A 24,069-nucleotide genomic window follows, 5' to 3' on the forward strand; every position below is an offset into this window, starting at 1 on the left:
CGATTTTAGAACGATAATCATCCTACCTTGCATCTCTAAGGTCTTTGAGAAGATAATTGAGCAACAGATCTGAAGTCATATTTCACTTAACAACTTGCTGTTTGTAAAACAATCGGGTTTCAGAGGACTATGATAAGTGTCAAATAAATCTCCTCTGCTTACTTGACTTTACAAAGGTCTTTGACAAAGTGAATCACAGTATTCCAAATTGGAAACTCTTAAACTTCTTCGGCTTCAGTGAGCGGGCATGCTCGCTAATTGGTGACTATCTATATGACAGATCACAAAAGGTTTTTTGTCTGGGGAGAAATGCTCAGCTCTCAAACCTATTACGTAAGGAGTACCACAGGGTTCGATTCTTGGTCCAATACTCTTTTAAATGTTCATCAATGATCTGCCTGCGTGTTGTTCGCACTCTTCGGTTCACCTGTATGCTGATGATGTTCAACTCCACCTTGTCTGGCCTTTTCATCAGCTCAATGAACTGTCCCTCTTGCGTGGTCCATTGCAAATGGACCTTCCTTCCAAGACCCTAGTCATTCCAATTTCGAAGAAAAAGTTTGATCTCTCTACTCTACCTTATATTTGGCTAAGTGATCGTTTAATTAAATTAGTGGATCATTGCACCAACCTTGGATATAATATTGACCGTCATCTGTCAGGCTATAGACACACTAATTATGTCATTGGTCGCATTTATGGATTCCTACGTGAACTTTGGCCCTCAGAATACTTTACCAGTGTTGAAACTCGACGTAAACTAATAATTGCCTTAATAGTTCCCCTCATATCATATGCTGAAATAGTGTACAGTGATCTTGATTCACTATCTACACAAAATCTGCAAGTTGCTTTCAATGATGCTGTCCGTTATGTCTATGTGTTACGTAGATATTTTTACATAAAGTAATTCATATTAAGGCTCCATCTAATCTGTTTACCAAACTCACATTTAACCGTTCTGTTAGAAGTATCAACATTACCCCTCAACTTGGCAATTATATGAACTCATCCCGTTTATTTTTCATACGTGCTGTTAAACTCTGGAACTCACTCCCATCTCCAATTAAATTAATTGTTAACTATACAAGATTTAAAACTGCAATATTTCTTAACTTTTCGTCTCTCCCAATTCAACCATAATCCTCTCCCTTTTCCCTTCAATCACAAAGAATTGCTTTTAACTTTAATAAAATCTAATTCTCTTAAATTGTATTTAATTTAATGTAAATTTGTAAACATATTATATCTAAGTACTATAAAAGATGTAATCTTACTGTACATGCCATTATTGTCAAATAAATGAAATGAAATGAAAAAAAAATGGCATTTTATATAATTCTTTTGAAAATCACAGTTTCCCACTTAAACTCATTGGTTAAAATTTAGATTTGAGCTAAAGATATAATTTACCAAAAAGTAGGCTTTGTTCCTAATATTTTGGCCATAGCTGTTTCTATATAATAAGTATTTGTAACTTTGTATCAAAAAAAGACCTTTTTCTCTTTCCCAAACACGATTTAGTTGTAATATAAATGCAAAGCGAAATGTGTGTTTGCCCAAAATCATTTCAATTGGAAAATGAATCGGATCAAATAATGCTTTGGAATTGTATTAATTTATTTCATTTTTTACGTAGGTTGGGTATAAGGTATATTCCGCTTCTACTACACCATACATAAAGTTCATACAACACACAAAAATGTATAAAATTCATCCTTTAACTTATTGAGAATGAAAAAGGACCCTGCTGGATGGGTTTTAATCTCAAAAATGTTATCTATCTTCCCAACATGTTGTCTGCGTCAATATACAAATTATACAGAGATCAGGTTGAAAGTTGGAAAATGCCACATTGAAGAGAGAGTTATTCTATATTTGCACCACCACTCCGCCGCAGGCAGCACCTATCCAACGAACGACGACTAGACGAATGACGCGACGACGGAAATGGTATTAAATAGAAATTTGTATTCTGTTTCAGTGTCTCTGTCTATATACTGTTATTACACCTTTCTGAAACTTTGTAAACCTACGCAGGATATAGTTGGCTGACTTTCCGTATTCTACCTTTAGATCATCCCTTGTGCACCCAGCCATCACCAGGGCTCACATAAAATCACAAGTTGTTGCACTTTCACTAGATATCTGTATCTGAATCTAAACGAACGAAGTGATGGTGGTATATCCTGTCCTGGAGGAGCCAGAATACTATCATGGTGTCATCACATCGCCATCATCATTGCACACTGTGGCACTAGTACTGTCACCGGGTTTTGAGTTTTATCATCGCACTACCCAGGGTAAGTAAAGTATAGAAATTGCTTTGAGGAATCATGCACAAGAAACCAACCGAAGGACATATCAACTGACGCAACAGACCGACGACGATGCGACGACGACGATTGGAGGAAAGTTTATATACAACAGCATCACAGTTAAACCTTAATATTTACTTTTCAATAGAAATTCATGAAATTGCTGATAAATTTCCATAGTTAGTGTCGAAGAAACAAGCACCATCGGGGGACTCCACAAGCTCAATAGTTAGCTAAAAAGGTGAAGTTCGGCAATATACTTATTTCAGTCACTATTCGTAGTGATGTATCCTTACTCCTTTGAATTTATTCAGGGAAAAGTAACGTTTTGAAGCAAGGGCATTTTTAATCTTCAGAATCCTGGGTTGTGTTGAATCAAATAGTTTTACAGATGAAGAGACACAGTTTATGACTGATGATTAAGTCATTTACTTTGAAAGAGGACAATTACATAAAAAACACATTTTAGGTAAGACTTTGAGAGAATTACTTGGAATTTTACTGGGATGTTAAAACATTCTTTAAAACATTGTTTCCTTTCCCTTAAAGTCTCCAAATATTTGCACATGATACTTTCCAAAATATTCCAAAATCCTGATTTTAAAATAACTCGCCTGCCTTTACTAAAAATGATAAACGAAAGTGACGCCTAAAGTCCAGTAAAGGAGTCTAACTCTTTTTCTTCTTAAATCTTTAACCTTCTTATGAAGAAAATGGTCCTTTTAAAATGTCATTACTCAAATATCATTAGAAAAATAAGTCAATGGTAATTAACCTTCACTGAAAAGTGTAAACAACTGACAAAAACATTTACATCAAGGAATACAATCTCCCCACTCTTTAGAACTTTTAAAGAGCGTTGAAGAAATTCGTATCATCACTCCTTATCTTAAGAGTAAAAGAGCACACCTGGGAATAGATACTATCAATTTGTAGCAACAAAAACGATATAGGCTAAATTAGACTACACACTACACTATCTAACATGTTTATAAAAAATGGAATACACCAGGGTGGCGTTCTTGCTCCCCTTTTCTTTAAGTTATATCGTGAATAGAGTTTTAGAAAGATTTATTTTAAAAGATATGGAGCGTAAGGTTGTTGTATAAGTAAATTGTAATAGCAAAGGGTCACGAGCTAGCCAAGAAAAGATCCCTCCTTAATAACTTACTTTCAGAAAGAGTTTATATTCTACTTGTTGTTTTGAACAGAAATTATTATTTTTAGCCTTTTTTGCTGATTCCAATCGAGAAATGGCATTAAACTGAGGGGAAATAAAAATACTTACCTACTCCAAAAAATATATAAATATACATCCTTTGGTAGAGAATGTTTAACGAGGTCAACGAAGCTATGAAATTATTATAATATGCAATTTCTTCACATTTCTTTAGAATCTAAATAAAGGGTTTTAGAGAGATTTCACGTTAGTACGTCCAAACATCTGTACGTTCGGGCATTTTTTCGTTAGTGAAAATATATTGACTTCAAACAAATTTCGTCTTACAGATAACAACATCAAGAGATGCAGAAAGGACTTTTTAAAAATTAAGAAGGTGCTTCTTTTACTAAAGAAGTTTCAAAAAAAGATGTACTAGTCCCAAATATATTACGTATAACGTTTTACCATTCATAAGTAAATTTTTATCAACTTGTGCATAATTTTTTGAAAGTTTTTAGTTCTTTAAAATAAATGCCAGATTGTTTTACGGTAACAACAAATGTTTCCATATAATTTAATAATTTTAGGGTCAATCAATCAATTAACTTATCGCAAAATAATATTATTTGAAAATGTTTCATACTTTTAAAAAGTCTCAAAAAATGTACCCAAAATGATTGTAAGATAACTTCAACTCAGGTTTAAAAACAAAGAAAAGGCTTGGACCTACACTGATAACTTCCCATCTGAGCACGTCTGTCGATTTTTCAAGTTGCACAGGTTACATAAAATCGGTAAGTCCTCACGGTGAGGAATAAAGTTCAGATTAAGGAGTTCTCCTCTTAGCCGGAACATGCACGAAATTTGGTCGATGGTATATTTGTCGTGGAATTAGTTTCTTTCCCGGAGATCGTAGTCTAGTCTATTGTAAATCATGCGGTTCATTGAGCTTTTGGCTTGCTCCGTGTATTGTATTCTTAGGGTTTCATCCAAACGATCTATTAGGCGATATAAAGTGGGCTACCAAGAGGCAAGGTTACTATAGTTTAGGTCAACATCCACCTGCTCGGCTAGTTCAATCCAGTCTTTACACCATCCACTACGGGATTGGATTGTTTAAAGAACTACTTTCTTTGGTAGACGATAACTTGGCATATCCAGAACTTTGAGGATGTAATCAGCCTGCAACTTGAGAGTATTTATAAATAAAGGCGATAAACCCGTTCCAGTATGATCATGTAGTTTGGCTTACTCGAAGGAAGACGGAAAATCCGTTTTATGTAAAATCTGAGCAGTTTTTCCACTTGCTCATATTTCCGACCTCCCCAAGCTTGCGCTGCATAAAACATAACTGATTTCGATACAGCTTCGAAGACCCTGAATTAACTGGAGTACGTAATTTCCATATTATTAAAACATTGCTTCCATGCTACTTTAATAGCTGTTTTTTTTTTTATTATTATAAGCGCACACTCAAAGGGATATATTACCCTTATTATGTAGACACAGTGTGAGCACTAGGAAAGGGAGAGAGGGTTTGAAAGGAGATGTCGGTGCACATTGGTTTTGAATTCCTGAATATTGCAATAGCTAGGAAAGACAGAGTGTGGAAAGGCATCCCACATTCGCATAGTACGGCTTAAGAACGAATCTCTGTACTTGACAGTGCGACCGAAGTTGGGCTCGAGGGTATATTGATGAGCATTCCTAGAAGCGCGAGTATTACGATTGAACTGTTTAAGGGGAGGAATGCAACTGGCTATTTCTCTAGAGCATAAACCATTAAAATAACGGTAAAAGAGGGTGATACAAGAAACATTTCGACGATGTTCAAGTGACGTAAATGATCTTATGATGGTAATATCACCAATCAGTCTAAATGCTCTACTTTCAATACTGTCCAAGAGGCTTAAGTAAGTTGCAGGAGCACCAGCCCAGATATGGGAGTTATACTCAAGCTTTGGACGTATATAAGTCTTGTAAATAACAGCCAGATCAGAGGGGGAGAAAAACTTCTTGCATCGCCTTAGAAAGCCCAAACATCTTGCGGCATTTTTAGCGACATCGCGTATGTGATCGTTCCACAAAATACATGTGATACACATACCGAGAATATCGAGATGTTCTCGATGCAAGTGCCATTTATGGATAATAGCAGGGGGGGTATATTTCGCTTTATCGATACAAGACAGCATTGCGTTTTCAAAGCATTAAATTCCACGCGGTTTCTTATTCCCCATTGTACAATGCTGTTTAGGTCGGAATTTAATTAGCTTATCATATTTTGTCGTTGCAGTTCCAAATCCGAAGAAGAGGGATGTGAGTCTGAAAACGAATATGAAAAGCTAAGAGTACTATCGTCAGTGAAACAATGTATTGGATTACATATTGCAGAAAGGAGATCGTTAATTAAAATGAGAAAGAGTGTTGGAGATAGAAAAGAGCCCTGGGGCACACCAGCATTTATTTTGTGGTTTTTAGACTTGAATCCATCCAATACAACTTGTATTGAACGATTCGAAAGGTAATTACTAATCCAATGAAGTAGCTAATCATGAAAACCGAAACGCATTTTCAATAAGAGAGCCTGATGCCAAACCCTATCAAATGCTTTTGAAATATCAAGTGCAATAATCTTACTTTCTCCAAAACTATGTAAAGATTTGTTCCACTGTTCGGTGAGATGAACCATGAGATCACCAGTGGACCTATTATTTCGAAAGCCGTACTGCCGGTCATTAAGAAGCTTCCGATCTTCAAGATATTTCTTGATCTGATAATTAATCAGCGTTTCCATGACCTTGGAAAGAAGGGACGTAAGTGCAATCGGTCGGTAATTAGACGGTAGGGAAGATTCGCCTTTTTTGGGAATAGGCTGGACAAATGCGGTTTTCCATCCGCTGGAAACGAGACCTGAGGGGTAGGACAGATGAAAAAGCTTACACATTGGTTTTTCCAGTGATGAAGAACACCTCTTCAGAACAACAGCGGGGATACCATCCGGACCAGCAGATTTATGTATGTTAAGATCTTTTAGGACTCTCGCTACAGTACGAGTGCGAAAAAGGATTTGCCTTACAAAGTTTGTCAGTGAGACGTTTTTCCATGCTCAAGTTCTAAGTAAAGCAGACTACTAGATATTTGTATTCTTTCACCAACTCTACTCTTTCACCGCTATAGTGCCATTACTCAATTGCACCCGATCTTCCACTACCATTCTTAAAAGCCATCACTTTTCATTTATTTAAATTTACCACTAAATTCAACCTTTTACAATATTCAGCAAGCTTATTTATCATTAGCTGAAGGGACTGCGGAGTACCTATACGCGAGCAAAACAATGTCGTCAGCGAAAAGAAATGTTAACGCCTGCGTAATGTTTCGACTATATCATTAATGAAGAGTGCAAACAAGCTTGGACTGAGTGCACAGCGCTGTCTAACTCCTGATTTCGTTTTTAACCATTCCAATAAGTATTGGCCATTCCACACTGATGCTTTGATAGTCTTGTATAAATTTTGCAATACTGTACCGAACTTAAGCGACATTCCTATCTGGAAAAGCTTGTAAAACAGACGTGTGATCTACGGTGTCGAAAGCAGCTTTGAAATCAACGAAAAATGAACTAGAACTAGAATTAGAATGTATCCAATCACTTAAACGACTGAGCAGAATCGATGTAAATATCTTATATGACGAGTTCAAAAACGAGATTCCTCTGTAATTTTCCAGAACTTCAGTGTTTCCCTTCTTGTGGATTGGGAAAATCAAGGCATCGCTGAACTAGTTTGGGATGCTTCCTTCTTCAAAGATCTGGTTAAATACTGCTGTTAGAGATACAACAAGAGTATCTGTACCATATCTGTAGAATTCTGCGGGTATACCATCTGAGCCCGCAGCCTTTCGATCCTTCTGATTCTTTATCGATATAAACACTTCTTCCATTGAAATTCGAGCATCTAAAATATTATTTTTGAATAATTTTGTTCCATTGAGTTTTCGGACCAGGTTCCAAAACTCCGATGACTTGTTACACTTTGCAAGCTGTTTTGCTTAGGCTTCCGAATAGTCTTTTTTTCTTTTTTCGGCAGAGTCGTTTATAATTCTGATTATACTCCACGGTCCTTTGGAAAATTTGTATTATACTTTCGGTATTCCTTCAGCCAAGCGTTAGAAAGGCTTCTTACCTGCATGCATTCCTTGTCAAACCAAGGTGTCCATATCTACCTTACTACGTTATCCCAAATGTTCGGACATGAGACATGCAAGCGTACGAAACTACGCAGCAAACGTATGTCTTTAAAAATCTTTGATTAACATCATAGGGATCTTCAAACGTCGAGAACATTTTTAAATCGGAATGCTATGAGACAAATTGCACATCTAATGCAATGTTTCAATTATATACTGAATTGATTAATCTAATTCTCCGAAAAATTCGAACCTTTTATGTATTAAAGTTGGACACATGCTAAAAATGGATTACTGCACAATTTTTCAAAGCATTTGTGTAATAACTTACTTACTTACTTAAGATGGCGCTATAGTCCGGGCGGACCTGAGCCTCAACCAACATGCGTCTCCAGCCAGCTCGGTCCCTAGCTAGCTGTCTCTAGTTTCACACCCGTACAGTTCATCGTTATATCTTCTCCTCCATTCTCCATCTATGCGTACGGGACCAAAAAACACCCGAAAAATTTTTCTCTCGAAGCATCCTAAGACGCTCTCATCTTTCTTTGACAGGGTCCAGGCCTCAGCCCTATAAATGAGAAATGGGATGATGAGTGCTTTATAGATGGTGATTTTAGATGCTCGAGAGAGGACTTTCCTTCTCAATTGCCTTCTAAGTCCAAAGAAGCTGCGATTTGCAAGAGTTTTCTTCGTTTGATTTCAGCGCTGGTGTCGTTGTATTTGATAATAGCGGTGCCTAGGTAGACAAAGTCCTTACTTACCTCAAAGTTATAGCTGTCCATGGTGACGTTTTGTACAAGACGTGGTTGTTTAGTGTCCTTTTTTGATGACAGCATATACTTGGTCTTGCCCTCATTGACCACTAAACCCATCTTCTTCGCTCCCGTCACAATGCTCAAAAACGCTAAACTGACATCACGCTTTGATCTTCCAATTATGTCAATATCATCTGCGTATCCGAGTAATTGGATGGACCTTTGGAAGACTGTGCCTCTAGTGTTGACGGTTGAGTTTTGCACAATTCTTTCCAGAACGAAGTCGCATGACTGTGCATCGCCTTGTCTAAAACCTTTTTTGACATCAAATGCATCTAAGATCATTTCCGACCTTGATAGAGCAGCGTGCACTCTCCATCGTCATTCTGCACAAATGGATAAGTTTGACAGGGATTCCAAAACTAGACATTGCTCGGTAGAGCTCTTCCCTATAGATGCTGTCATACGCGGCTTTAAAATCGATAAAGAGATGGTGGGTATCGATTTGAAGTTCCTGGGGTTTTTCCAAGATCTTCCGTAGTGTGTATTTTTGGTCGATAGTGGACTTTCCTGGTTTGAAGCCACACCCATAAGGACCAATCAGGTTGTTGACGAATGGCTTCAGACGTTCACATAATACGGTAGAGAGGATCTTATACGCAATGTTAAGGAGACTGATGCCTCTGTAGTTGGCGCAATTTACAGGATCTCCTTTCTTTTGTATCGGGCATACTATGCTGAGATTCCACTCATCTAGCATGCTTTCTTCCGACCATATTTTGCATATGAGTTGGTGCATGCTCCCTACCAAGTCATCGCCTGCTACTTTGTATTTTAAATCAGAAAAAAGATGCTCTGATTGTTTGGGAACCTAGTACGAGTATTAATTTATAGAATCGAAAAGGATAGGCAGAGTCAAGGGAGGAAATTGGCCAATTTCAAGCTTATCGGAATCTCGGAAAAACGATCCGTTGTGTAGCCAGCAAAATTAGAAGAAATACAGGAAAAATCACAAAAAAGAGTCAAAAAAGCTCATTATTTAAAAAAAAGTAAAATCAAGGCATAGCTTAGGTGAATGCTAGTAAATCGACTGTTGTCTGGTGATATAGAAGGTAGACCATATACGACACAAGAAAATGAAGAAAATAACACCATTGAATACTGAACGCAAGGGCCAACACCTTAATTTTGAAACAAATAAAGCGGAATCGAACTTTGCACACCATCGCGTCGTCTTTTTTGATGAAAAAAAATTGATTTTGACGGAACTTCCGAAAGGAATTAATCTATCTTGAAAAACGGTATGGGGAGCAATCACCTATTACGGAGCGTGGAGTTCGATTTTCAATGCTTTACAATGATGGGACCGAGCTTTTCCCCATTTGTTTAATTGTTTGGTGGACAACGATAGATTTTCCAACAAGATAATGCAGCAATACATACCGCACGGACAAAAAAATCATGGATTCAGGGGAAAAATGTAAAGCTATTACCATGGCCTGGGATGGCTTTCAAGAAATGTCTACAAAAGAAGGCGGCAATACCAAACAACCGAATAGATGATTGAAGACATAAAATGGTCCTGCGCACAAATTTCGCTCAATTATCTGACAGCACATTACTAAAAATTATTTTAATCCATACAATAAAACCAGTATTTACCTAAACCGTAAGATTTTTTAAATATTTTCATTACTCTAACAGGTCTTACAGTTAAATTAGGATCTTGTCCCTATACATGTGACATAAAAAAACAGGTGACCCTCTTCGGAAAAACCGCCATAAAACTTGTATTTAGCAACTTAATCCAACATTTGTGGTCGTAAAATAAATTTAATATATACCTAATTCAATCCACATTTGTGTTTTTCTAAAAATACCTAGAGGCTTGAAAACTATTGTTCAATAAAAAACGAAAAGAGCTAGAGCTATTTATGTGACAAGAAGTGTATGCCCAACATATTTTTAAAATTGTTTAAGACTGGGAGTTAAAAAAAAAACTATTAAAGAACGCAAAAATATTTCCACTATTGTTCGATACCTTTGTTTTTTTTATGTTCTGATGTAATCTTAAGTTGTGAATTCTTAAGTCTCGTCTAAAACCATCTAAATTAAGCTTTGAAAAAAAAACTAAGTCTAATCTAATCTTTAAAAAAAAAAAAATCTTTGCTTAAATTAATTTTTACGGTTTTCAATACCCAGTGATTTTTTTTGTTGACTTTGTGTTCTTTTTTTTTAAGATCGAGTACGTGTAAGTCGTGTTGAGTTTATCATTCTCACCCTCAGGTGAAATTCACACATGAAATCTTTCTCTAACTTAAGTAAAAAGGCCGAAAGCCGGAGGGGTCGATACGATACGATAGGATATAGTAATGTAAAGGAAAAAAGTATTTCTCGCGTGAATGCCAGAAAAGTTAAAAGAAAAAAGAGGAAAAAACATCCTACCGAGATAACAATGATGACAGCTTGGAGAATTCCGCATAAAATGGCTTTCTACGAACATAAGTAGCTTCAAAAACAACCACACCATATCCTCATATACATATACATTATATATGTTAGAAAAAATTTCAAAAAAGCAGCATGTGGTACCTAAAAAGCTATGAAGCTATGAGTATAAGCGAAGACAAGCCAGTAGCAGTCAGTGGTGCAAATCTATTTATGTGAAGAAGATTTAATTTGCATAAAATACAAAAAGGAAGTCCCCAAATGGAATAAAACGACCGACACGACAGCGACATCTCACGAAAAAAAAGAACTGAAATTTAATGCAAAAGGATGTTTTAACATAAAACCAAAAAAATAAAGGGGTTCAAGATAAGTGAGCTACTTTGATGATGGTGGTGGCTTGGGTACCTAACGACGAAAGAAAAAAAAAAAAAAACGACGAAAATTGTCACACAAAGCTGAAGGATTTCAAAACCATGTCTGAAAGTCAAAGTGTGAATAAATTTTGATTTATCTGCCATAAAAGAAAAAGGAACAAAGTCCCCCGCCATGATTGATGAAGTACTGCAAGTGAGCGCTTTTTAAGTGGGTATATAGAAGCCCAGAACAAGAGGTTGTGTGAAACGCTTCTATAGGATCTAACAAAAAGACAACTTCAGAGCTTCTATATTTTTCGACCTAGATCTTAAAAAGATGCATTCTATTAAAACCAATTCTTTAGGGACATCTGCAGTAATTTTACCTAAAAAGGATATTTTTATATTATGTCGAAATTAAATTATTCATTTTATTTTTCACCATCGGCAGTGTTAAATTTTTTATCAACATCAATTTTTCAGACTCGAGAAATAGGTTCCTTGCAGGAAGAATATATTAAATCTAAACAAATATAATAAAATATTCATGTATTGTGTTGCCATTTGTTTTAAGGCAAGAAAACATATTTTCTGTTTCTTTATTTGAACAAGTTATACGTCTTGAAATTCAACTCCCACTAATCGACAATAGTCGTCGACATTTATCGTTGGGTAATATTGTTATAATGTTTGATTAATGTCCATCATCAATCCTTATAATATCTTTAGTGGATGGTTAAACCAGGAAAACCATTAAGTAATGGGATCGTCCGGTTTACTTCATTCCATACGTCCTCGTCATCTTTGCCACCGTGCATTGGTTGGGTCGTCGTTTGTCTTGCTAAACTTGTAAGCGAGAGTAATGAACCTAAGAACATTACAGGATCAATAATAGTCTGTTAAGAATTTTCGAAAAGAATATACAGTTTGTTAGTTGAGCCTATAACGCGATGAATGATGAATAGGAAGTTGAATTATCAGAAGACTTAATGAACGGAGTCGTTAACAAACCTAAAGGACATTGAACCTTTTTATGTACAAGGACTCATGGCCAAAGAGATTTGTTGGTGGTTAAAAATATAATGATCCAAAATTATCTGCTAATAGCATTGTCAATTTCCAGCCTGTTGCATAACGGTCGTATTTAACTGGGTTATTGGAAAATGGATTTAATATGAAATGCTCAAGGCACAGATAAAAGGACCACACAGTTTCCAACCATCAAATTACTAAAATAGTGTCAACAACGTGACAAAAAAAAGAGACTGGGAAGAAACACACAGCACATTAAAAACTTTTTCAATTGACGCCTAATAAAATTTGCAGCTAATAATTATTTTCCTCGTAAAATTTTTATTTAAATTACTTTAAAAACTATTAAATCAATAACATTAGCTGTTTTTATCGAAATATTTAAAATAATAAATATTATTTCTGTAGACTTTGATATGGTGTACAAAAAAATGTGAAAAGAAAGTTTCTAAAAAAGTTCTCACATTGTAAAATTAGTATTTTGCAAAATCTGAAGTACATAGATTTGAACGTAATGTTTTATATTGTTCTCAAGATTGCCAGAGTCCTAATGTTTTACTAGGCTCCGAATAAAAAAGTCGATAAATGTTAAGTCACAAGGTGTCTCCAAGATTCTAACATGGTCGGGAAACTGTTTTGTCAAAATTTAAAAGTATTGCACTTGGCGTCGTGTATCATGTTGTAAAAATAAAAACCATTCACCATTAAAATCATCCAATGCTTAACAAATAAATGCACGACTGTTTCCAAAAAAGGTCAAATATTATTTGCACAATACCAAGATTCCCAAGAAAACGCATCGAAAGTAGCCAGATTTTTGTATTTAAAAGAAAATTTGTCAAAATAATATTAACATAATATTAACATAAATAATATTACACAAATAGAAGAAAGTTTTGTGAAAATCAAAATTTAAAATTAACTTCAGCAACAGTTTTCAGGAAGAAATGGTAAGAAAACATCTGGAAATTGAGATTCTATAAAAATAGTTAATTTAACAATTGCAGCTTTGACATAAAATAAAAATGTCAAGAAGGGGGTTTGTCCTTAGACTAATACATTAACATGTGGTATTGAAGTGAACTTGAAGCTCGTCTCAATTCTTTATATAACTGAATCGAGTTGAAATGAGCTTGATTTGGCTCTATTCCGGTCGGGGATCAGAGTCGATTCAAAATTTGTGAAGAAAAACCTGTGTGGAGGAGTTATTTTTCAGATTTGCAGGTTTGCGCACAAAAAATATAGTTTTGTTTTAATCAAATTAAAAGAAATTTCATGTTTGTGTACAGAAAATATTGTTTTGTTTTAATCAAATTAAAAAAAAATTACACATGGAGTAGGTAGCGTATTCTTATAGAGTTAAGTCAGCTGAATCTACTTTAAGTTTTAACTATAATTACATATGGAACTCAAATTATAAATTGTTCACTTCAATATATATTATATTACAAAATTGTTCCCACATTTTATATACATTCTTTGAAATAAAAATGAAATCCAATATCAGAACTTGCAGCTATTCGCTGCACAAGCTAAACCATTTAAACCAAAACATTTCGTGTTTTTGAATTGTAAATTGTAGTTTCAGTTCAGTTTCAGATCTCAATAAACAAACGCCTTAAAGAGAAATTTCTTGTGTTTTATTTTTTCAAACTTCTACGACAAAAATCTTAACTATGTGTTGCTGAACTATTCAGTTCTTTGTTGTTTAATACGAATAAAACTATCTCACTTCATAGGAAACATTGAAACACCATTTTCATTTAAGAAAGTGCTGTCAAACTTAATCATTTTTAATCTTCTTGTGCGGTGGAAATACCAAAAAGATTTATTTAACCTATACTGAGATAAAACTTTAGTGGAAACATAGCAAAACTTATTTATCTTTTCTATTCTTGTAAAATAAGCCCAGTTAGTCCATTTTCATTACCAAAACTAAATAATATCAACAGAAACAGATTGATTTTCTTTTTCGCCATTAGAAAACACATGATTCCAAATCCAACTACTCAACGAACACTGCCGTCGAGATACGAATGCAATATCAATTGTACCAACATTTGAGAACGAAATCACATTAGATCTATTCGAGACTCTTTTAAATGTCAAAAAGTCATCAATACTAAGATTTTACTTTAACTTTTATCGGTAGTATTCATACTATAGATATTTTTTTTGTTTTGTGTGTAAAAATTCTACTTTACTATTGATAGATTTTCCAACAAAATAAAATATCTGTGCCTTTCTAGAGCTATAAAAACATACAAATGAATAATTCCAATTTTAGAAAAAAATAAAAAATGTTCATAAAAAATAAAAGAAAATTTTCGAATTTTCCATTCTTGAGCAAAAAATTGTTTGGGGGCTAATCACTTAAGATAATTTTTTGATGATCCGAATTATTTAGATGCATTTCAGGGATCTTATTATATGACGTTTAACCAGCGTGATTCCAGAAATCTTTTAAAAGAACTAAGTTTTTAGCCGAAATATGGGCTAACATTGCTTGTAGAATCAGAATGCTTACTTCTCAAAATCACCAAGGTTGCAAATTTCAAAATTGGTTTTATGCCAAAAAAATTGCAAGCTAAAATGATGACTTTTAGCTTATACTGTTTTAAATTTGTATATTAAAAAAATATGACAGCGCAGCGCACAGAATTCTATACTTTATAAAAAATATTTTTTAGTATTTAATATCTTATAGAAACCATTAATTCGGGCACGTTTTTCTAAGTTTGATAAAATCAACAACAAAACAAAGCACATAATTTAAGCTTTGATTTATAACATGTATCTATGTATGTATATACATTTTTTTCTACAAGAAAAAAACGTCAAATCATGTCCGTGAACGTTCCCGAAATGACGATTTCAAATAAGAGCACCCTTTGATTATACGGCGGCCATCTTAAATGCGATCTGACTTTGTCAATAGGAACATATTTAAGGTTTCTTTGTTATTTCGAGTCGTAAAAAAGAATTTCATCAATTATTAAATGTAATAACTACGTTCACGGAATGACAGACTATTGATGTACATTCTTCGAATAATGAATAGACAGGTGCCTAACATTTAGATATAATTTATTGGACAAAAAACATTCTGACAGCCGGCTTTGTTATTTTTCTCTTCCTCGACTGACGTTTGACACCGAATGGCTAGATTTACTTAAAATTATTTTTGATAGATTATCGATATGTTCACTGAAGTGACTTGTGCGGCATTGGACAAACTATTTTTGCATTTTTATAGTTAAAAATAAATAATATTTTAGTATCCTCTCCAAAACCACATTTTGTATACAAAATACGCCATATTGAGTAATACTTCCCATAGAAAGTTATTTTAATGGGTCCGATTTGTCAAATTGAAAATTTTGACATTTCTCGACGTTTCAAGGTCCCTAGAGTCGAAATAAAAGATTTTTAGAAATGTTTTTTTCGTGGGTGGTTTTTTTACCATAGCAGTTTGAAAAAAAGGCGAAAATTTTGGTTAACCCTAAATATCTTACGAACCAAAAACGCTAGAGACTTGAATTGAATTTTATATAATATATTGTAACGTAATTTCAAAGAAGTATAATTTAAACAAAAAAATTTAAAAATTTTAAGACTAAAATATGATTTCTCAAAAACAATTTTGTGCAACGAAGAATAATGTTTTTGACATCCGATAAAATTTTGAGAAAAATCGAATTGACAGTTTTTTTTATAAAAAATAAAAATTTAAAAAAACATTACTCAAAGTAGGTAGGTATAAATTGAATAACGATTCAAATATCTTTTCAAAAACTTGAAATTTAGGCTTTAAACTTATTTTATCTTATAAGAAAAATGTTGACAAAAATCGAATGGACAGTTTTTTACAAAAAATAAAAACCTTTTAAAAAATAAATAAAAGTTGTTAAAAATTGATTTTCGACTCAAATATCTTTTCAAGAATTTCAGATAACAGCTTTTAACTAATTTTTACTTATAAGAAATATCGTTTTCAACATTTAAGAAAATTTTGAAAAAATCGAATTGATAGTTTTTTTACAAAAAAAAACTCTAAAAAAAAACAATACTAAAACTTGGTAAAAATTTACTTTCGACTCAAATAGCTTTTCAAAAATTGGCTTCAAACTTATTTATTTCACAGAAAATATTGTTTTCGATATTCAGTAATTTTTATATAAAAATCCAACAGTCCGTTTTTTAATAAAAAAATAAAATCTACAAAAAATAGTACGCAAATTTGGTAAAAATTGATACCAGTACATATAGACAAATTTTTAAGCAAGAAAAATCGAGAGACGGGATCTGAAGTTATCAGTGTGGGTCGCATCCCAGCCTCTTTTTTAATTATATTTTGAACTTCTTGTTTAAGATTGTAAATTACAACGCGTTCCCGAAACGATTTGCTATGCGTGTATATTGATTTCATTTAAAATTCACCTTATTAATAAATTATGTATATTGTTTATAAAATCAATATCAACTTTTAAAAATTTTGAGATTTATTATATCAATAAGATTATTATATTGTTTTTGTATCTATTCTTTGAAAAATAAAATACATTATTATTATTATTATTATTATAGTGTTTGATGGACACCCAAAACAGAATAGTTTTAAAATTTAAGGCATTAAATTTCTAGCAAAGCCATTTCTCCACTTTTCTGATTTTGAGCCTTACACATAAATAATTAAAGAGGAATTGACAAAGTTGAGCTTGCATCAACCCTAACCTAACGAAGGATTTTTTATTTGTATACTGTTAAAAGATAAAACTTTAAAATTGACATCTACCCAAATAGCGTATTTTTACAAAATAATTAAGACGAAAACAAATAAATAAAATTTTGTATTTAAGAATCAAAAATATTTGTCACCTCAAATATAATATCGTACAACGAAACGAAACAACGAGGTTTTTTTTAAATCGAAGTAATAATTTGTTTGCAGTGAATAAAAAACATAAGAAAACACAAAAAATTGCCTTAAAAATAATTGCATCTTAAAAAAATACTGTTTACAACATTTAGTAAAATTTGTAGCAAAATCCAACAACTATTGTTTTTGTCAGAAATAGTAAATGTCAAAAACTGATGATTCATTCGAATATTTCGAGAATAAATTCGATTATTTTCTTCAAAATTATTTCATTCTATGCAAAATTTTGTTGATTTTACAAAAATCAAATCACAATTTTTTTTATAAAAAAAAAAACACTTTAAAAAAAATATTAGATGTTAAAATTGATAAAACAAAAGTTTCAACAAAAACGTGCAACGGCAACAAAAACATAAATTGAAATTCAACTTATTTATCATATACAAAATAATGTTTCTAACTTTTACATTTTTCTTAACGAAAATTCAATTGTACAACAACAATAAAAAAGCTGATAAGAAATGTTTTTATCTCATAGAAAAGATTCAATATTTTGTTAAAATTTTAGAAAACTCGACAGATGATTTAGAAGAGTGGTTGGTGTGTTGTTGTTAGGCGCATCCCTGTTTTATTTTCTTATTAATTGGAATCATAAGTCTTTGAAAATCACTAAAGATTCAAAATCTATACCTGTTGTCAAGGCCTTAAATGGCGCCCAACAGTTGACATAGTTGAACTTCTTTTGAAAATTTCGCTTATTATGAAATTGAGGAAATGATTCAGATTTTCTACTTTTGTGTTTTTAATATTTGTTTATTATGATAAGATGCAGTCGCAGCAACATAACTTACCAATTCATATTTCCTCTAAGGTACAGATTTTAATAAAAAAAAAGCTGGGATGCGACCCACACTGATAACTTCCCATCCCGCCTGTCGTTTTGTCTTGCTTAAAAGTTTGTCTATATGTACTCGTATCAATTTTTACCAAATTTGCGTACTATTTTTTGTAGATTTAATTTTTATGAAAAACGGATTGTTGGATTTTTATTTAAAAATTATTGAATATCGAAAACAATATTTTCTGTGAAATAAGTTTGAAGCCAATATTTTAAAATTTTTGAGAAGATATTTGAGTCCAAAATTATTTTTTACCAACTTTTATTAATTTTTCATAGGTTTTTATTTTTTTGTAAAAAAATTGTCAATTCGATTTTTCTCAAAATTAATCTGAATGTTGAAAACAATATTTCTTATAAGATAAAATAAGTTTGAAGCCTCAATTTCAAGTTTTTGAAAAGATATTTGAATCGATATTCAATATTTACCAACTTTGAGCAATGTTTTTTTAGATTTTTATTTTTTATAAAAAAAACTGTCAATTCGATTTTTCGCAAAATTTTATCAGTCGTCAAAAACATTATTTTTCGTTGCACTAAATTATTTTGGAAATGAAATCATATTTTAGTCGTAAAATTTTGGAGGTGTAAACATTTTTTTTTTTTCAGTTTTTTTGATTTATAAAAAAATCATTAATTGGATTTGTTTTCAAAAAATATACTTCTTTGATATCACGTTACAATATATTATATAAAATTTAATTCAAGTCCCTAGCATTTTTGGTTCGAAAGATATTTAGGGTTAACCAAAATTTTCACCTTTTTCTAAGACCAACCTTTCTTCTTATTATCTGTCTAACAAAATTTATTTGAAATCGATATCTCTTCTGGTTCTTGAGCTATGGACGACGAAAAAACGTCGTGAACGTACGGACGTACTAACGTACGAACGCACGTATACACGCATGCACAGGCATCTTTCTAAAAACCTTTTATTTCAACTCTAGGGACCTTGAAACGTCGAGAAATGTCAAAATTTTCAATTTGACAAATCGGACCTATTACAATAACTTCCTATGGGAAGTTAAAAATAAAACTTATTTCACCTTAAAGTCTTTTTCTGTTCAATTTTAAGCAAAAACGAACATTTATAATGCAACCAAATTAAAGTTTACTTTTGCATAACTCTATTTTCCACAAAAGAATATCTAAAATGTCAAATAGATATATTTCCCCTCTTTAATGACTTCAGCAATAATTCATACAACATATCTTAATGTCTCACTTGCTTTTGTTTCTTAAGCATGCCTTCTATTCAAAAGTCTGTGCTAAATGAAAAATAAGACATTGAACTTTACCTTTCAATATGGGTTGGTAGGAAACCTACAGGAAAATTTTCATTCAATTCTTTCTTCATCTAAATGAAACTTTTGAGTCTTGTTTACTAAATACTTCCCAATTTTAACCCGACACAAAAGTTTAATATTTAACCTTTATTTTTTGGGTAATTTGATAATAATTCTAACAAGCAAATAGATAAACTTTTGTACATTTCTGTCTCTTGTATAATTGTATACCTTCATTCAAACCCTACTCCTGAAGCCTGTCAACAATTACATAATATTATTGCCATAAGTCAATAAACTTTAATATTTGTGATATTATCAAAAGGACTACATTTATGGTACATGTGTACAGATCTATATTTGTACATTAAACATTGAACTCATATATTGTAATAAAGTACTCTTTAATATTTGTTTTGTGTTTTATTTGCCTCAGGACACGACATTTAAGTTTTAACTCCCATTTCCCGTTTATAGTAACAAATCACATTTTAATTGCCATTTTATGTTCCTAATAGATATGTCGTCTCTTATATGTTTTGGCTTAAGGGTAAATGCACATTGAAGTTTGAAGATAACAGGTTTATTTAAGATACTATTTTATGAATGTAATGTTTTTGACGTCAAGTATACAAAAACAAGAGTTCAATAAAAGACTCACCCCAACAATCGAAATATCCTTTCAAAAACAAGTCGAACAATAACTCAAAAACAACTTTCCTCATAAAAACATTTTTCTTCAAAGGTCAAATTTCCCACACAATTTTAAACACTTAAATTTTTCACTTTCAGAAAGAACAAAAAAGAACTCCCTCTGACACTTTATTTCACCACAATTTTAAAGTTACAAAACCACCATCGGAAAAAATTTCACACCCATATGAAAAAAAGATAACCTAAAATTGATAGAAAATAAAAACCGAACGACACGGCCACGTATTCATTCGTTCGTTCCAATGAATGGATTCGAAACGTAACGAATTTTGGCTTAAGAATGACGAACAACAATTGCGAAAGCGCGGAACAAAGTTTTCACCGCAAATTGGAAAACTGTGTGAAAGTACGCCATCCACCGAGTAACAATCACGCTCGAATAGTCAAGTAATATGGCTCAATAATTTTCACGCGCTGCCTGACGCCTGATGCCTGACCCTGATACCCATGAACATTATTTTCACTTGGAAAATATGAAAGAGAAACTCTGGGTCAATAAAACATCAGGAGACCAGAGCACCATCATCATTGCCGCAATAACCCGAAAATATCGCTAGTTTTTCACGTCGTCGTCTCGTCGTCGTGTCGTCCCCAGTGATATCGAAAAAAAACGGGAGGAAGAATCACCCACAATTGAGGCAACAGTAGTGGCTGTGGACGCGGCCGGCGTCAAAAAAAAAGCTCAGTTTATGTGGGAAAAAACTTTCCTGTTTGAACGCTAATCACGAACTACTATTTGCCCATCATGAAGTATGGAAGTACTGAAAAGACTGACTGCCTTCCTGCCCATCGCACTCGCACCGCGTGCAGTCTCAAAAGAATTATATATTTTTTGAACAAAACAACAGAAACAAATAAAAACCAAAAAACAACAAAAAAAAAACAAAGAATTCCTCACAAATATTTACTTTTATCGTTTGATGATGAGGTAAACAAAGCGTTTTAGAGATGCTTTTTTTCGAAATTTTGTAAGATATATTGAACGAGCATAGCCATAGCCACCCCCAGTGTCCATTATATTGGAAAATGTTTTTAAATTGCTATTTTCTAGATTATATACACGAGTGTTTGACGAAACAATCTCAAATTTGAATTCATTGACTTAAATTATACGCATCGATTCGATTCGATTCGATTCGATTTTTCCCATCAGGTGAGTTATTACGTCCATTTTGCATTATGGCTTATTCTAAATAATGGGATAAGTACTTTCAGATTTTGGGAGAGAGCATCACCCGGAAAAGATTCAAACTCGAAGAATAATTGTTTCCGTTTTCGGTTTTCGTTTTCTTCGATGAAAATTGATTGATTTAATGAGGTTGAATAAATATTTGCAAAGTGTAGAAGTTCTGTTTTATTGCAAATATAAAAAGTGAATAAAATAAAAAATTAAAATTAAAGACCTTTGTGGTGCGTTGTTACCCTGAAATATTCCATCACTTAAAATGATTGGAAAGTTCTTTAAAGCGTTTTTTGGGATTGTTATTAGCTTCAAACATTTATTTCCGTTTAAGATTTTATTGGGGGTTTGATTTTTTCAAACATGTTACGGGATGTAAAATAAGAAGTGGACAACCTTGGAAGTGTCACTGTGAAGAAGACCAGTGGTTTCTTTGAGCTGTTAATATCTTGTTGATAAAAATCATTTTCAATACAAAAATCAATTTTTTATTTCAAACCCTTTAAGTTTTTAAAAAATATTAATAACAGCATTTTGTAGACGATAACAAAAAAGTTGAAGTCTATATATTTATTTTTTTTCGAAATTCTTGAGGTGAATATCGATTTCATGATTGTTTCTAGGTTTTAAAACCGTTCCAGATTGAATTTTTCAAAAAAAAAAAACTCAATGGTAATAATAATACTTTCCAAAAGATGAAAGAAAAACTAAATATGGATTGAATGTTTCTTAAAACAAAATACATGCTCCTGTATCCTGAAAAAAGTCTGTTCAAAAATTGTACCTCTATTAAAAGATTCTAAAAAATACCTGCAAAACAAGTAATCTTCAAATCAATTTGACCCCCATTTAATTGTTTCAAGAACTTTGTTTATTTTTATTTTCGAAAATCTTTAACGATGTCTTTTTTAAATAACGGAATCGTTGAACCCACTTTTTTCAATTTTAATGCAAGACTTGCCATGTTACTTACTTAAGGTGGCGCTACAGCCCGGGGCGGACCTGGGCCTCAACCAACATTCGTCTCCAGCCAGCTCGGTCTCTAGCTAGCTGTCTCCAGTTTCGAACGCCAAGTTGGTTAAGGTCTTTAGCCACCTGAGTGCGCCACCATGTAGCAAGTAAAAAATATATTGTCATGTTTCTAACAGAAAACTCCATTTCTTCTTTTCCAAAAAACCGTAGCACCGTAAAAATTAAGTATCGGATTTTTTGAAGAACATCCAAGAATGAAACTTTAAACTTTAACCTTAACAATTTTATGATCAAAGGATCGGTTTTATTATACGTAAGCTTACCAAGAAAACAAATAAGTGAAACAATTCAAAGGATCTAAGAAAACAGTTTCTAAAAAGGAATTATAATGAATTTCCAATGTTTTTAAATGCATCCTTGAAAAAATTACATTTTACTGATCAAAAATGACTGAATGTATTATTTTATTAATTTTTACTTCAAATGAAGTTTGATAAATTCGCTGAGAGAATATGTTGTCAAGAATTTTTATCTTTTTTTCCTGTAAGAAGTTATTGTAATTGGTACGATTTGTCGAAATGGACATTTTAACATTTTATGACGTTTTAAGCTCATATGAATCTAAATCAATTTAAATACAAATATATATATATGTATTTTAGGGACTAGAAAGATATGGACTTCAAAACAAATTTGGTTGAAAAGATAATAAAATCAAAAGATGCAAAAAGGACTTTTAAAAAAGTGTTGGTTGATACCAAATATCTCACTCACGAATTACGCTAGCCACTTCAATTTAATTGCATATTATATAGTGTGAGGAAATACCAAATTATCATTATGTAAGACGAAATTTATCATGTATCCAAAAAGTCTGTTTAAAAAAATTTCCTGTATTTTAAGATTTGAAAATTTACTCGTAAAAAAAGATTGTTTCCAAAAATTTTCAAAATAAATAAATAAAAATAAATAAAATCCCTGACGTTGCAGGTCAATCCGACAACACCCTAGACTTGTTTCTTACCTCTGACCCTAATAAATAAACAATTAGTGTATTACTGCAAAATTCTCATGTCAAAAAACCCAGTAAAAGAAAAAACTCCTATGGGAGGTCTAAATGAATTCTCTAGGAACTTTAACTGGTCACTATGGTTCCGCGATAGTGACGTGGATTCCAGCGCAGATATGGTAACAAATTTAATTCTTTGTGGAATGAGAAATTTTATCCCGAATAGGGTAAAATCTATCAAACCCAAAGAGAACTTATAGTTTGATTCGAGCTGTTAAAGAGGTTTTTAGGTTCAGAGATGTAAGTTTACGTTGTAATAAAGCCGAACCGACTGAGGAAAACCGGAATAAGTTCAAACAAGCTAGAAAGACCTGCAATTGTCATATTCGGCGAACCAAATTTTTGCATGATCAGAAATTAAGGCAAAAATACTACAATGTCCCAAAGGTAGTAGACATTTCTGGTCATTTGTAAGAAACGTACGAAACACCACGTCATGCTCGGTTCCAACACTTGTCCACAATGACACTCCCTATGTAAGCTTAATTCATAAAGCCAGTTTGCTTGCAGCACAGTTTGCTGTTAATTCGACGCTACCGAATAGTGTCATGAGTCCTCCTGTTCTTGAGCGTAAATGAATCTATGGGACGAATCTTCTTTCGCACTCGTGCAGTTGCAAAAGAACTGAAAGACCTTAACATACACAAATCCGCTGGCCCGGATAGTTTCTCCACAATTGTTCTAAAGAGGTGTTCTTCATCGCTGGCAAAACCACTGCATAAACTTTTCCATCTTTCCTACTCTACAGGTCTCTTTCCGAGTGGATGGAAAACTGCATTTGTCTAGCCGTCCCTAAAAAAGGCGAATCC

The 24,069-nt window shown here is 32.8% G+C and overlaps 1 protein-coding gene across 1 annotated transcript in view; it reads right to left on the minus strand.

The window, feature by feature from the left end:
• Nucleotides 1–20,229, minus strand: part of LOC129944092 (frequenin-1) — a 303,407-nt gene extending 283,178 nt beyond the window's left edge. The window contains exon 1 of the mRNA XM_056053279.1: nucleotides 19,987–20,229. The gene's annotated coding sequence lies outside the window, so the exon portion shown is untranslated. The remainder of the gene's footprint in view (nucleotides 1–19,986) is intronic.
• Between the last annotated feature and the right edge of the window lie 3,840 nt (nucleotides 20,230–24,069).

Source organism: Eupeodes corollae, chromosome 2 (assembly GCF_945859685.1).
Source record: "Eupeodes corollae chromosome 2, idEupCoro1.1, whole genome shotgun sequence".
NCBI lineage: Eukaryota > Metazoa > Arthropoda > Insecta > Diptera > Syrphidae > Eupeodes > Eupeodes corollae.